This window comes from Mandrillus leucophaeus, unplaced genomic scaffold, assembly GCF_000951045.1.
Source record: "Mandrillus leucophaeus isolate KB7577 unplaced genomic scaffold, Mleu.le_1.0 Scaffold294, whole genome shotgun sequence".
Classification (NCBI taxonomy): Eukaryota; Metazoa; Chordata; class Mammalia; order Primates; family Cercopithecidae; genus Mandrillus; species Mandrillus leucophaeus.
The window spans coordinates 2070048-2083535 of record NW_012103076.1 but is presented as its reverse complement, the minus strand read 5'-3'; the positions used below and the strand labels follow the sequence as shown (position 1 = coordinate 2083535).

Sequence of the window (13488 nt, the reverse complement as noted above, 5' to 3'; positions counted from 1 at the left end):
TGCTGCGATAAGCCATAAAAGGGAAACTAGTTTGCTAGCACAATAAAACCTCTAGCATAAACATCCTTTAAAGAATCTTCCATTTAATTGCAGAGGAATTATTTCAGTATTAAAATGGATTTTTTTTTTCAATAAAAATGCTACAAAACTTCTGAAGTTCTTTATTTTCTCTAAAAGTTACTTATTCAAGAAGTTCAAGTTTGGTAGAACATAAGATAATTTCCTTCTTTGTTTGCAATGCTGACACAATAAAGTGAGGTACTTACCTCCCCTGTACACTGTACCCAAGTCCTGTGTGACCCTCTGTCAGTTTCAATGCCATCTCAAGGCTCCAGAATACACCATCACCACACACACCTTCAAGAAGGGAAAAGGCAGAAACAAGCAGCTTCTTTTGATGGAAACATTTTTGTCCCAAACCCATTCTTTACATAAAAAAAAATTGATTAATCAGTTACAGGTTTTAAATGCCACTTATTTTCAGAGTCATAGGAGGGGTTTGAAGCAACATTTTAGGAAATTCAGTGGAAAAAAACCAGGAATATGACAGCAGAAATAAAACACCAGGAGCAAGAAAGGGCAGAACATTTGCACGAGTTTTGCCAAATTAACTCATGCTTTTACGCTATATAGAACAGAGATTTTCTGGCTTACATCACTGCAAATAAATAGTACGTCTCAGTGAAGAGGCTCTGACTTTCAAAACAAAACAAAACAAAAATACTCTGAAACATCAAAGCTTGTTACTTAAAATACGAGAATAGGTTGTTTCCCATGCTGGTTCCTTCTTTGTGGTTTTTTTTTTCCTCTTTTTCCTGTATTTCTTATACTAATGCCGAATTCCAGAAACCAATCTATACCTACAGAATAATCAACTTTGCGCTTTTCCTAAAATGTTTGGGGAAAGAGGGCATTATTGTGTCTACACAGCCTATTTACAGCAAACAAACATGATGTTAGAAAAAAATGCTTAGGTTTTGCATTTGGTTGGGTGTGATTCTGAATTTTGACTTTACTGATTATGTAATGTAGGGCCAGTCACTTTGTTAATGAGAATCTCAGTTTTCTTGTTTGTAAAATATCATTAATAAGCCATAAATATACACATTTTCCAGTGCTTAATAAATAGCAATTTCTATGTAGGAGCATCAGAGAAGAAGGCCACCTCTCCTGATTGGGGGTGGGAGGGGCTGCTGCCTTTAATGATAGTACATGACACAAAGCAAGTTAAACGACAAAGGCCAGACAAATGAGCTACTGGTCTAAGGTTGTGAAACCAGACTCAGTGGAGGACTGTGGATTGTGAGGTCAACATGAGACACTAGTTTCAGGAACATGGGGAAAAATAAGTAGAAAAACAAAAAAGAGGAGATGACGAGTTGTAAAAACTGTGTCTACTTCCTAATTTCACCAATTCTGACTCAATTCTGACTCTGTGACTTAGCTCCCTGGGGGGACAAAACCTTGATCTAATTGCTGCTTTCTGCCCTGGCCAGACGCGGTATGCCATGCTTACATAAGGGTGTGTTGATTGGTGCACAAACCACTCCACAGCAGAGCAAACCTCATTGCTCTGACACTGCTTTCACCATAGTAGTCGGCTTTGATGTTCAAGTTCCTCTTTAACCAAATTATGAATGCTCTATTTCTCTCCATTGCCACCATAATGAACTTTAACAATTATACACAGGAGCTCCTTGAAGTAGATTTTCTGTCTCCTTAGGTGCCTGTACTCTTCTGGATGCTGCTAATCCAGGAGAAAATGTGACAATATAGCTGGATGCAAAGATAACAGGAAGCTTCACCTGACTGAGAAGCACTGAGGAATGTAAGCAGCCAAAAAATAGTTAATGGGAGAGAAGCAGAGGGGATATACTTTTAATGAACATACTATCTGGAATGTTTGGAATATAACATTTTCAATCTCTGCTTTATCTTTTCAAGTCTATGCAGTGTCAGATTCAAGCAGCAGATTTGTGCAAAGTAAATAGGATTGGATACCATTAGCGTACCAAATTCCCCAACAGTCCCTGCAAAATGTTGTGTTATATCTTTCATGTGTATGGTATTCTACATGTTTTCAATCCACTTTCACGTGTCACACACAGATCTCTCAACAAATTAACAACTGACACAAGTATCTTTTTATTTTAATTTATTTACGTATTTATTTTTGAGATGGAGTCTTGCTCTGTTGCCCAGACTGAGGTGCAATGGCGCGATCTTGGCTCACTGAAACCTCTGCCTCCTGGGTTCAAGCGATTCTCCTGCCTCAGACTCCAGAGTAGCTGGGATTACAGGCATGTGCCACCATGCCTGGCTAATTTTTGTGTTTTTAGTAGACACGAGGTTTCACCATGTTGACCAGACTGGTCTCGAACTCCTTACCTTAGGTGTTCCACCCACCTCAGCCTCCCAAAGTGCTGGGATTACAGGCGTGAGCCACCGTGCCCAGCCCAAATACAAGTATCTTCATTGCCTATTCGAATGTTTTCCCACTATATCCCACTAGAGGGAGGGGGAAAAAAAGCACAAAATACAAATAAATTGCTGTCAATTTTGATTGGCTTTATTTTGATGTGATTCATTAACATTTAATAAGAACTTAACATCTATTTTCAAAAAATAAAACAATGCAGTGATTAAGAGTTCATTCTCTATTGTTTGGTCAAATTCTGTCATTTATAACGTGAATAATATTGACAAAGTCGTCTTTAGGATTCCTATCTTTAAAATGGAAGGAATAATGTTATCCACTTCAAAGAACAGTAATGAGGTTTAAAAGCATTGAACACAGTGCCTGGCCTATATTAAGGGCTAACAAATGTTTTCTACATTACCATTTGTTGTAATTTATTAGAACTTACCACTCTTCCTTCTTCCTATTTTTTCTCTTTTTCTTTTCTTCTGCTTTTCCTTATTCTTCTTAACCATAAAAATTCAATAAATGGTAGATAATGCCAGGTAATTCTCTAAACGCTTCTTTTGTATTATCTGACTTAATCCTCACCACAATCTTATAAGTTAGTGCTATCATTATTACAATTTTATAAATGGAATAATTGAGGTACTAAAAAGGTTGCTTAACCTGACTGATCACTGAGATAATGTTTTGTCTGAGATTTGTCTTCAGAAAGAACTATGTAGTCCTGCTCATAAGCACCATGCCATATTGCTTCTTACTTTAATATTTTTAACATCAGAGAAAGGTTTTATCTTAAGTTACAATGAAACATTAAAACCTCAGTGGAAATGACATTTAGGGCTTTAATTTTTTAAAGGATTGAGAAGGAAAGGAAAAATCGTACGTACCAGCTTCATGGATGAGATGAGATAATTCAGAGAAAGGATACTGAAAGGCTGGAACAAATGTCCCTGAGACTATCTGTGTCTGGTGCCTTCCCTATAAGTAAAGGCAACACACTCTGTCCAGACAAACCCACTTGACTCAAGGTTATAACTATAAAACAGGACTCCACAACAACGTAGCTGTCAATGTCCTTCCTTCTTTCGGTCAACCTCTTGCAATCCTGCAAGTGTGAGTTTTGCTTCAGCACCTGCTTCAGTCTATGGAAACCGTCTCCTCCAAGCTCTGCCTCTCACTGATTGCTCTGTTTTCATGGAAGTCCAGATGGCTGCTGGAGGTTTACTTGAGGTCTCCTTCTGTAGGATATAGATATACCTTTGTCAACTCAGTGGTACATAAGTTTGTTCACTCTAAAAGAAGTTGCCTTAAAAAAAAAAAAAAAAAAAAGCTTTTAGATGTTGGAGAGAACTGAGATGCTGACGTCAACACATGACAAAGTAGATGCCTAACAATGCAAGAAAAATGGTATAGATTTTAACATAATTATCAATACATTCCTTTCAGCTATTTTCTCATTTTAATTGCATACAGTTTATGTCTTTGTTTTACACAGCTTTATTCGATGAAAAGAGAATGGAAGCAGCAAGATGAAAATGAAAGAATTATGCAAAGGAATGGAAGCCTTGCCAAATACAGAATTTGTGGTTTCTACTTTGTGCATGACTTATGCACAATTACATTTTTCAATGTATTATCCTGCAAGCTACTTTGCTGGATAGTCCTGGTTTGTCTTTCTGGTGTCTATGTTTGGATTGAGACAAATATGCTTCTTTTGTTTTCATTCTTGAAGCCAATAACTTTTTAGAGAGATGTGGAATTTCTTTATTTTAGATTAAGCACTATCCATAATTCCTTGTATTACATTTGGCTTGATGTTGAAGAACTTTGTCACCACTCTGGTTGGTCTCCTCCAAACTTTTGCCAAGAATAAAAGCAGATTCACTTCAAAAGCTGATCTTTTATGTTGCTCAAGATTAAATCCAGAATTTAGTTGGTTTCTGCCTTAGCTTGGTCAACAGATAAGGGGCCAAGACTGGAAAATTGGTTGTACCCCTAAGAGACATGGATAGAAAAAAAGGCTGACGAGTTTTTAAGGTACAAACAGAGATCATCACAGCACATTTCACCACCTAGATTAAATAACTACTAGGCTGAAGATGGAAGGTAAAAGAGAAGTCACATATTGAGCAACGAGATGTTACCCCAAAGTCAAAGGAACACATATATGAGGAAATGGACAAATACAAGCAGGCAGATAATCATGATTATGGATGATATGTCAACAGGAAATGGGATCCAGCCATCAGGCTAAGCTTTATTGCTACAAGTCAGGTGATTACGATCATAGCAGAACTACAGTTCTAGAGGATTCTAAATATGCATGCTGCCAAATTGGCAGAGAGGTGTAGTGTTTGGCGCTGGGTTGTAGTGCAAAACTCTGTTACCAGCAGTCTTACTCATGGAGGTAAGAGAGGGAATTAAGGTATGTGAATGAGGAAGACTGGTGTTTAGGACAGGAAAACATCAATAGGTTTAGATGAACAGTCAGTCGGGGAGGCATGATGGAACCATATAATGATCCCCAAAGGGCTTGGATACGTCATATCTCATGTCAGTATCAGCCTTGGTGTTTGGAAGAGAAGAAGCAAAAATGATAGGATTTAGTGGGCCCACTGGGAATTTTCTAATGTTTATCTTCTACCTTCTAGAGTATGAAATCATGACAGAAAGTATAAGCAGTTGTCTGACATGCAATTATTAGCTCAAAAAGGAAAGCAGAAACTAATGCTCTCTAATCATACTTTATATCACAAATGTGAGATGATTATAAAACATGCGACATCCATTTTCTGCATGGACAGCCTATGGAAGTTTAACAATATTATGTCTGCTCCTTTTTTCCTTTACCTAAGTCCATGTGATTCAAATGTCCTTACCCTCCAGTTCATAAATGTCCTTACCCTCCAGTTCATTAATGTAAATACTCTCTACATCTTCTTCATCTCTATTAATAATTTTTCTATCTTAGTTATTAAGATAGACTTTATTGCAAAATCGATGAACGTATCTTTTGGTGCATTGCCTAAGATACTGGCTGTCAAATTCTTCTTTCCAGGTATTTTGTCCCATTAAAATCACTGAAAAGATTCTGTATGGTTTTTTTTCCTCACGCTTTATGGTTTTGTTCTGTTTTATTTAGAGCTCCAAATCATACAGTTAACCTTTGTGAAAACTATTTCTTTTCTGTATTTAACGTAATCCAGCCTCTTAACTTAGAGATGAAGGAATCAGATCTATCCTAAATTTCACCAGAAATTAAAGGAACAGGAAATAGGGTTTATAATCTGAGAGGCCTACACTCATTCCTGGGTTATACCTTTAGAAGTGAAGCTCAGGCAAAGATATTTTTTCGAAGTTCCCTAGATAATTCTAATGTTAAATAATCACTTAGGTTTATAGCTATTCTTAATTTTTCCTGAGTATTCTTAGGCTAAAAGGAAGATCTTTATACCTTTAGCTAAAAAGATCAATTGAGTCAATGTAAGAGAAGGACAGTACTTCAAAAATTCAGTAATTTATGAACAGACCTTCATACTTAGTAATTTATGTTGGAAAATGACATCTAACATTTATGTGTGTGTGTATATATATGTGTGTGGGTGGGTATGGGTGAGTGTATGAGTGCATGCGCTCACACCTGTGTATGTGAATGTTAATTATTTCAAACTTGCTTAGCAAACTACTACGAGCAACCATTGTTTAAGTTGGTTATGAGTAGGCAAGTGCTACATTTAGAGATATGCAGCCAACAACCCCTCACATCAATGTGTTGCGATTCTGTTGTTTCTCCATTTCCCACTGTAGTATTTAGACTGACTATTCACAACACCTCCTTTAATTGTTGTCCTTAACCACAGATGTTTCATTTTCTTGGGTCACAAAATTGGTATTTCAGTATCAAAGATCTGACACACAGCAACTCCAGAGGAGAGATGGAATATTTAGATTGGGACTAACTGTGGTATTGCAGGTTGATAAGAAAATTGAACTCTATTTGTCCCATCCCCCTCTCACCTTTTATTTCCCAATGCTTTTCTCCTAAAATTGTCATGCAGAAAATGCACCAGATAAGACCTCTTGCAAGACTCTACACTAAGACCCCAAAAACAGAAATTGTGCTCAAGAAATGGGCTGATGTCTCTGGCAGCAAGATGTGCATAAGAAATTATGACCAATTGCAGACAAGAGCTCAGGTATCAGAAGGGTGACCATGAATCATAATTTTATTAGTAAAACCTCACTTCAATAAAAGAGTAACTGATTCACATGTATTTGTGTTAGATTTACCTTCGCACCGGAGCAAACACAATAGTAGGAGAGAAAAATGGACACAAAAAATTGCAGTGCACAGTGAAAAGACCAATAATAGCATGGACCCAATTCAAAAGTTAAAAAAAATGTAGAAAATATTTGGGTATACAATTTCAAAAGAAACTTAGAGTGTAGCATTTTTTTAAAGAAATAATTATTTTCCCAAGTTTATTTCAAATGGGCAAGAAATAGAAAAATACTGATATAAAAAAATAAAGTCGAAATGTTCGTTATCATTACTGCCTTTATTTCTGCAGCAGGTCATATGATTGTACCTTGTTCTTGGCCTGGTGGTGTTACCCAAATCTTTAGTGCTGGAAGATTACGGCTGTTATACATTCTGCTTAAACTGTGTTACTGTAGTTTTCCAATGCTTTTAATTACCGGAAATGACCGTACCAAAAGATGCTCTGAAGAATCTTCTATATTCCGGACACACTGTACCTTAAACTTACTTGTGATAGATAGCAACTCAATTTTCCTCTGATAATCAGGATCAATTACCTCTGCCAGTAGAGTAACTCATTTATTTGCCTGTTTATTTAGAGGTATGAGGAGCCCAAAATGTCCAGGTGTCAGTCTCAACTTTTAGTTCAATAAATTTATTGTTGTATAGCAGTCTTTTCTTTGTTAGTAATACCTTTGCACCAGGAGAGCATATGTAAAGGAAAGAAGGGACAAATTTTAAACTATTAAATAAACACCAATGAAAATGTGTTACAAAATATTTATAAAATATAAATGTTATTCAAAAATAAAATATAAAATATTAACCATGCCTCTTCAATTCCCTTTGATTAATCTTATCATGACATATGTATTTCTATCCTTTTACTTTTAAGCTATTTAGGTCCTTTTACTTACAGTGTCTTTCAACCAGGTTCCATTAACTTTAATTTACATTTTTTATTCAGTATTACAATCTCTGCCGTTACTTTAGACCAATTATATTTAATGTAATTATGAATATACTTTTTTAATTGGCCCTCTTGCTATCTGCTTTTGTTATGGTCTGCATTTTTTTTTTTTTGCTTCCTTTTTCTTCCCTGCAGAATATGAAATTAACTGGACTTTGCAAATCATGACATAAGTTGGCCATGCACTGAAACAAGGGATTGCTAAGGTAAGAAAGCTTTGAGCGTGGAGAAAGTCAAGTTCTTATTCAATTAATGAACTCATATAGGAGTTGAATTGCATAAGAGCTGCCCATGTGATACTCAGGTAGTGATGGCTGTACGAGGTCAGAGTGTAACCAAGATGTCTGAGCTTGATATTTTGATTTGAGGGTCCACATTGTTTGAGGAAATACATGGTAGTTGTAACCATGGATGGGCAACATAAAAATGCCATTTTCTTTGTAAAATATGTAGAGAGAAGAGCAGAAAAAAACAGAAGGACTTAAAGTCCTACATATAATTTGAGTATGATTAGAATACATGAATGGTGCGAGAATACATCAAGAGATGTCTAGAAAGGTAAAAGGAGAGAATACTAATGCAAATATAAGGGAGAAAAAAATGGAAAAGAAGATATTGGTCTGTAGTATTAAATATTGTTCTAGAGCAATAAGGACTAATATCTTTGGATTGAGCAGTTATCTCAGCAGTAAGAGCATCATCTTATCTGGATGGACATCTCATTATAGGAGTGGAGGAGGAGGATTGTAAGATCAAGAATTTATTGAGTACATGGGACAAAAGTCAAAGGGATACAGCAGTTGTATGCCTGTCAGGTTCAGCATAGCACCCTTGGTCATGATGAACTCAGATAAACTGGTTACTGGCCAGAAAGGCTGGTAACATTAGAGTTGATACTGAAAGTTCAATTTAAGATGAAATGATGAGGGTGAGATTAAGGGTGAGATTTTCATTTTAAGATTTAATTTATTTGCAACCAACAGTGCTAACATGTTTTTATTTTGATTAGGTGGAAGCTGCAGTCTACATAGACTTGATTCAGCCATCTTAAAGCTGCAGAGTCTCAAACGCCTAACATTAGATTCACTTTACACAGTACCTCCTGACTATTAAATTAAAAAGATGAAAAGAGGTATCCTGGGATGAGGGTGAGGGCTTCAAGTGAAGAGAGGGGGAAAATTTGTGTAAGTAATTCTGACGCTTATTCCTTCAGCCCATGTAATGATGGGGGAAGTACTTTATGAATTCAGATAACCCTTTTACCTCTTTTTGTCAAAAAAAGAGAAGTGGATGAGTGAGAGTAAACACATATCACAGAGGTTTTTACTCATCAGAGAAGTTTCCAGGAGGGAGCAACCAGTTGTCCGAATTTATTGTCAGTCATGCAGATAATGTTCTGAAACAAGTAAGTAATGTTTAGTCACTATTTTAGACATGTCACTGTAAAATGTGAATTCTGGTTCAAGTACACATCACACCCCATTCACTTCTGTACCCCAGGAGTTTTCTTATGATTAATGTTATTCCCAGGATTGCCAAAGGATTAATAATTAGCTACCTATAGCCAGGAACACAGATAAGCCACCTGCTTTCCCTTCCCAATTCATTTCCTTCCTTTGTTTAATCACACAATGAAACAATTATCTTCCATTTGTGACATCGAAATCACTCCCATAGCAACAGGCATCTCCTTCTAATACTTCAGTGTGGGAAGAATCAGAGAGCAGATATGGATTTCTGAAGGAGAAAGAACATATTTTTATATAAATGCACTAACAACCAGCAATTTCTAGGAGAAAGAAATAGAGAGGAATAGGGATATCTCATAGATCAGGCTTTCTTTTTAAATGTTAATTTTCATCTGACTGTAAACTTCATCTTTTAAAGCCTTTCTCCCACTATTATCATCATACCCTGAGTGCTTACAGCTGAATACTAGTTCTCTCTGACCTTTCTGGAATCATGAGCCATCCTTTCTCTTTGTCACTGTGATAATGGAATGGATCAGAGTCTTCCTGCAGACATTATAATGGAGTTCAACTGTCTATGGCATACACTAATAAAAAATGTTAAACCTTTCTTGTCTCCACCATGTGCCGCCACAGCACACAGCAGATGCCCTGCCTGGAGATGCCCATATGGCAAGCTGGTATCGGTGATATTTTCTCTAATGTCAAGGGAGCCTGCTGCATGGAAAGGATGTTGTGGGTGTCATTTGGAGGCTTAGGTACAAGTGCATCGAGTGAGAGCCACTTTATCTCTCTCTGCCTGTCCCCCCTCTACAGTGCCAGCTAGTCAGTCATTGGCAGATAAGTGGGCCTCTCTGCTGTGTGATTTCAGGGACACTGGAAGCCCTTTCACTACCCCATCCCCCCACCCCCGACATACACAATATCTACCTATTGTCTTATAGATGTCTGATGTTTCTTAAACATCTACCAAAAAAATTAAAAAAAATTCAAAACTGAAAAACAATGTACAAAATGCAAACACTGCAGAGGCCACACGCTGACTTAAATCTTCCTTATACAGATATCATTATAAATCATGGGTATTCTGCTTCTCAAAGAAAAATGCATTGTGGGCTATGTATCATTAAAGAAATGGGGCAGCTAAACTGGGTGGGGAGAGATAAGAATATGTTTTTTTTAAATTCACTCCTGAAGCCACTAAGTAAAGCTATTGTTGACTCACTATCACTTGTCATTCAAACTATTTAAGTAAGCATGTAAGGCTTTTGAGGTGATGAATACCATTGATGAAGACAACCAAAGAAGTTAAAAGACTCCCCTGGGTCTGAAGAATATATCAAATGGACATTCAAGTCCCGTAGTTAATATACAACTTATAGCTCACTTTACTGAGTCATGTGATCCTTGTTTAACAAAAGATAAAAAAAAATTATATCAAGCAGGATGATGATGATGATGATAATTCAGTAAACATGGCTTTTCTAGTCTCTTCTAGTTCTTCACTAGAGACCCATATTCAGGGGCTAGTGGCAGTGAGCTAATGAAGACTTCAGGTAACTAACATTGTTACCCAGAAATAATAATGATTTTATACGGTGTCCACACTTCTCTTGGTGAATCTCCTGAATCATTCAAAATGGGATCATTTTGTCATTACTATTTCTCTAGCTCTACAATGCTGTACTATCACATCCCACGTACTAATACCTGGTTTCTAGTCCGTTCCCACAATAACTATGTGTTGATGACCAGGAGGGACATGCCACCTTTTACTTTCAAACTAAAATAGTCCAAAAAAGATCAACCTGGTAGAAAGGAGTCATAGCTTTTTAACTACACTGTAGTTTGATTTCTGCTTCAGAGACAAACTGAGATTGCATGCGTGCTTGCCAAGTTACAAGACCAACTAAGGTAATTGTGAATAACTTCACTTAAGATCCCACCATGAGCAAAATAATATAGATAGCTAAGGTGTTTGTATCTGTTTTACTTGTGTTTATGAAAATCAACAGAGATAAATCTTGTAAGACTGAAATATTTAGTTTGCTTTTTTTCTCTGTGCATACCATTGAATTAATACATAAATGTAAGGCATCACATGATATATCAGAACCACTATTTTTAGATTATATTCCCCAAGATTTCCACCAAATGTATAGTATAGCTTATATTTGCAGTTGGCAAAGAGGTTGGAGGCTAAATCCTGTAGTGACTGACACACAGGTTTTGCAGTAACACAGATTGTGTTCAATTCCTACCTCAGACAAGTTTTATAAACTCCCAATGCCCCTGTTTCCTAATTTTCTCAAAGGAGATAGTGATATCTATCATACGGATTTGTCATGAAGGTTAACTTAAGTAATTTACATGAAACACTTATAACAATGCATGGGGCATGGTAAACCCTTTGTAAATTTCTTAGTCAACTTCAGGTTTTAGAAGGAAGCTGAGATTATTTAATACTAAGATTTAAAAAGCTCTTTAAAGACAAGGACTTTAATTCTCCCTCCTTCAACTGCCCCCTCCTCCTGACAAATACACACACCCCAGAAAATAGTTCAGTGACTAACACAAAACTGGGACTTAAGAGAGTTCGGTAATACATGTGTTCTGGGGTTCCTAATCTGTGTTTGCATTATCTGTCTCAGGACTGATAGCAGGGACTTTCGTTTGGATGTTCTGTTGAACAACTTTTTTAGGACAATTGGCAGGTGAAACATTACATTCCTAAGGTTGATAACAATGAAGACACTTCATAACCAAATACAAATTGGATCTGGTACCTTGCCAGTGGTGTTTCTAGTACATTGGATAAAGATTTGATTGCTGACTGACAAGCACACTGACTTGATCCCTGAGGTTTTAATGGTTTTGATCACATTTTTGTCTCCCTGAAAAGTGCAGTTGTTGGCAATTGCTCTTTTCCTCATTACTGCCAACTGACTCTGGCCTGCTGCATTTCTTTCTTCTCTTGCTTCCTCACTCTAAGTTTGTATAGCATAACTTGAAAACAGTCTGACGCCCTTGATTGCATATCAACTTTGACCATCCAGAAGATCCTCACTGGAATAATGCATTCCTTTGAAGTTTACTGAAAAAGAACCTCAACAATTAATTACTTTTTATATTAATATCATGCATATTGACTGAGCTCTCACCATATTTCTAGTAAGAGCAAAAAGATACAATACTTGTGTTTATCTGGGCTATGATGTACCTTTTGATTCATTGTTTAATACAATTATTCAGGTAACAAGTCTTCACAAAATGCTTAATATATGCCAAGTACAGTCTGAGGTAGTGGGAATACAATGATGAACAAAAGTAAACAGAGTTCTTGATCTTATAGAATGTTTATGCCAGTAAAATAGACAAATGTTATCAACCACACAAACCAATGTAAAACTGTAACATTGACAATACTCTAAAGTTGAAGTGCTTGATTTAATAAGTTTCAGGAGTATTTGTTTGATAGCAATCTGGAAAGTTAGGGACACTTTTTCGAAGAAATGGCAATTGAAGAGTTATGAAAACAATGACTGATGATAGAGAAAAACATTTCATGTTGGTGGTATAAGATGTGCCAACATTGAGATGCATGGGAGGTTTAGGCATGGAGCTTGAAAGGAGCAGGAGAAGACTACAGACTCTGAAACAGAAAAAGTGGGATAGATTAAACTGTACAATAAAGCTGAAGAGGAACTCCTAAAGTGGATATCATCATACCAGGTCTTGAAGGCCAAGTTGCAGGATGCCACATAGAGTTTAAGAACAATGAGATTAGAGTGATTTTAAACATAAAGAGAATATGATTGAAATTTTCATTCTGAAAACACGATTATCTAGAATATGGAGAAATCAAAGTGGAAAAGAGAAAAATACAGGTAAAACAGTAAAGTGGCTAATATAAAAGTCTTAGACCAAAAAAAAAAAAAAAAAGAAAAAAAGATGCAACCTGGGCAAAAGTGGTAGGTGTATGTATGAAGAGAAATAAGGGGATGAAAGTGATATGGGTATCAAACATATCTTATTAGTGTCAGGGTTACTCCTAGTTTCAAGATTATATAAATTTGGAGAGGTAAGAAATCATATGATTTTTATCAAATTTAGTTTTAACCATATTGAGTTTAAAATGTCTTTGAAATATTTAGGAGGAGATGGCAGGTGAGAAGATCATTGGACACACATCTGGGGTTACAGAGATGTTTGTCTTCACCTGAAGATATATATGTGAGTTATCTTATAATTCATAATTATAGTTACCATATTATAAAATAACTACTAATTTCAATAGAGGAATTGATTAACTTGCTGAGACACGCAGCCATGAGTGATAAGAGAAATAGGAAGAGGATTCAGC

General features: G+C 36.3%; 1 long non-coding RNA gene across 1 annotated transcript in view; it reads right to left on the bottom strand.

Moving 5' to 3' along the window:
• Window positions 1-2547: 2547 nt before the first annotated feature.
• LOC105543934 overlaps window positions 2548-13488 on the bottom strand; it is a 602815-nt gene continuing 591874 nt past the window's right edge. The window contains exon 4 of the long non-coding RNA XR_001006695.1: window positions 2548-4420. This is a non-coding gene — a long non-coding RNA (uncharacterized LOC105543934). The remainder of the gene's footprint in view (window positions 4421-13488) is intronic.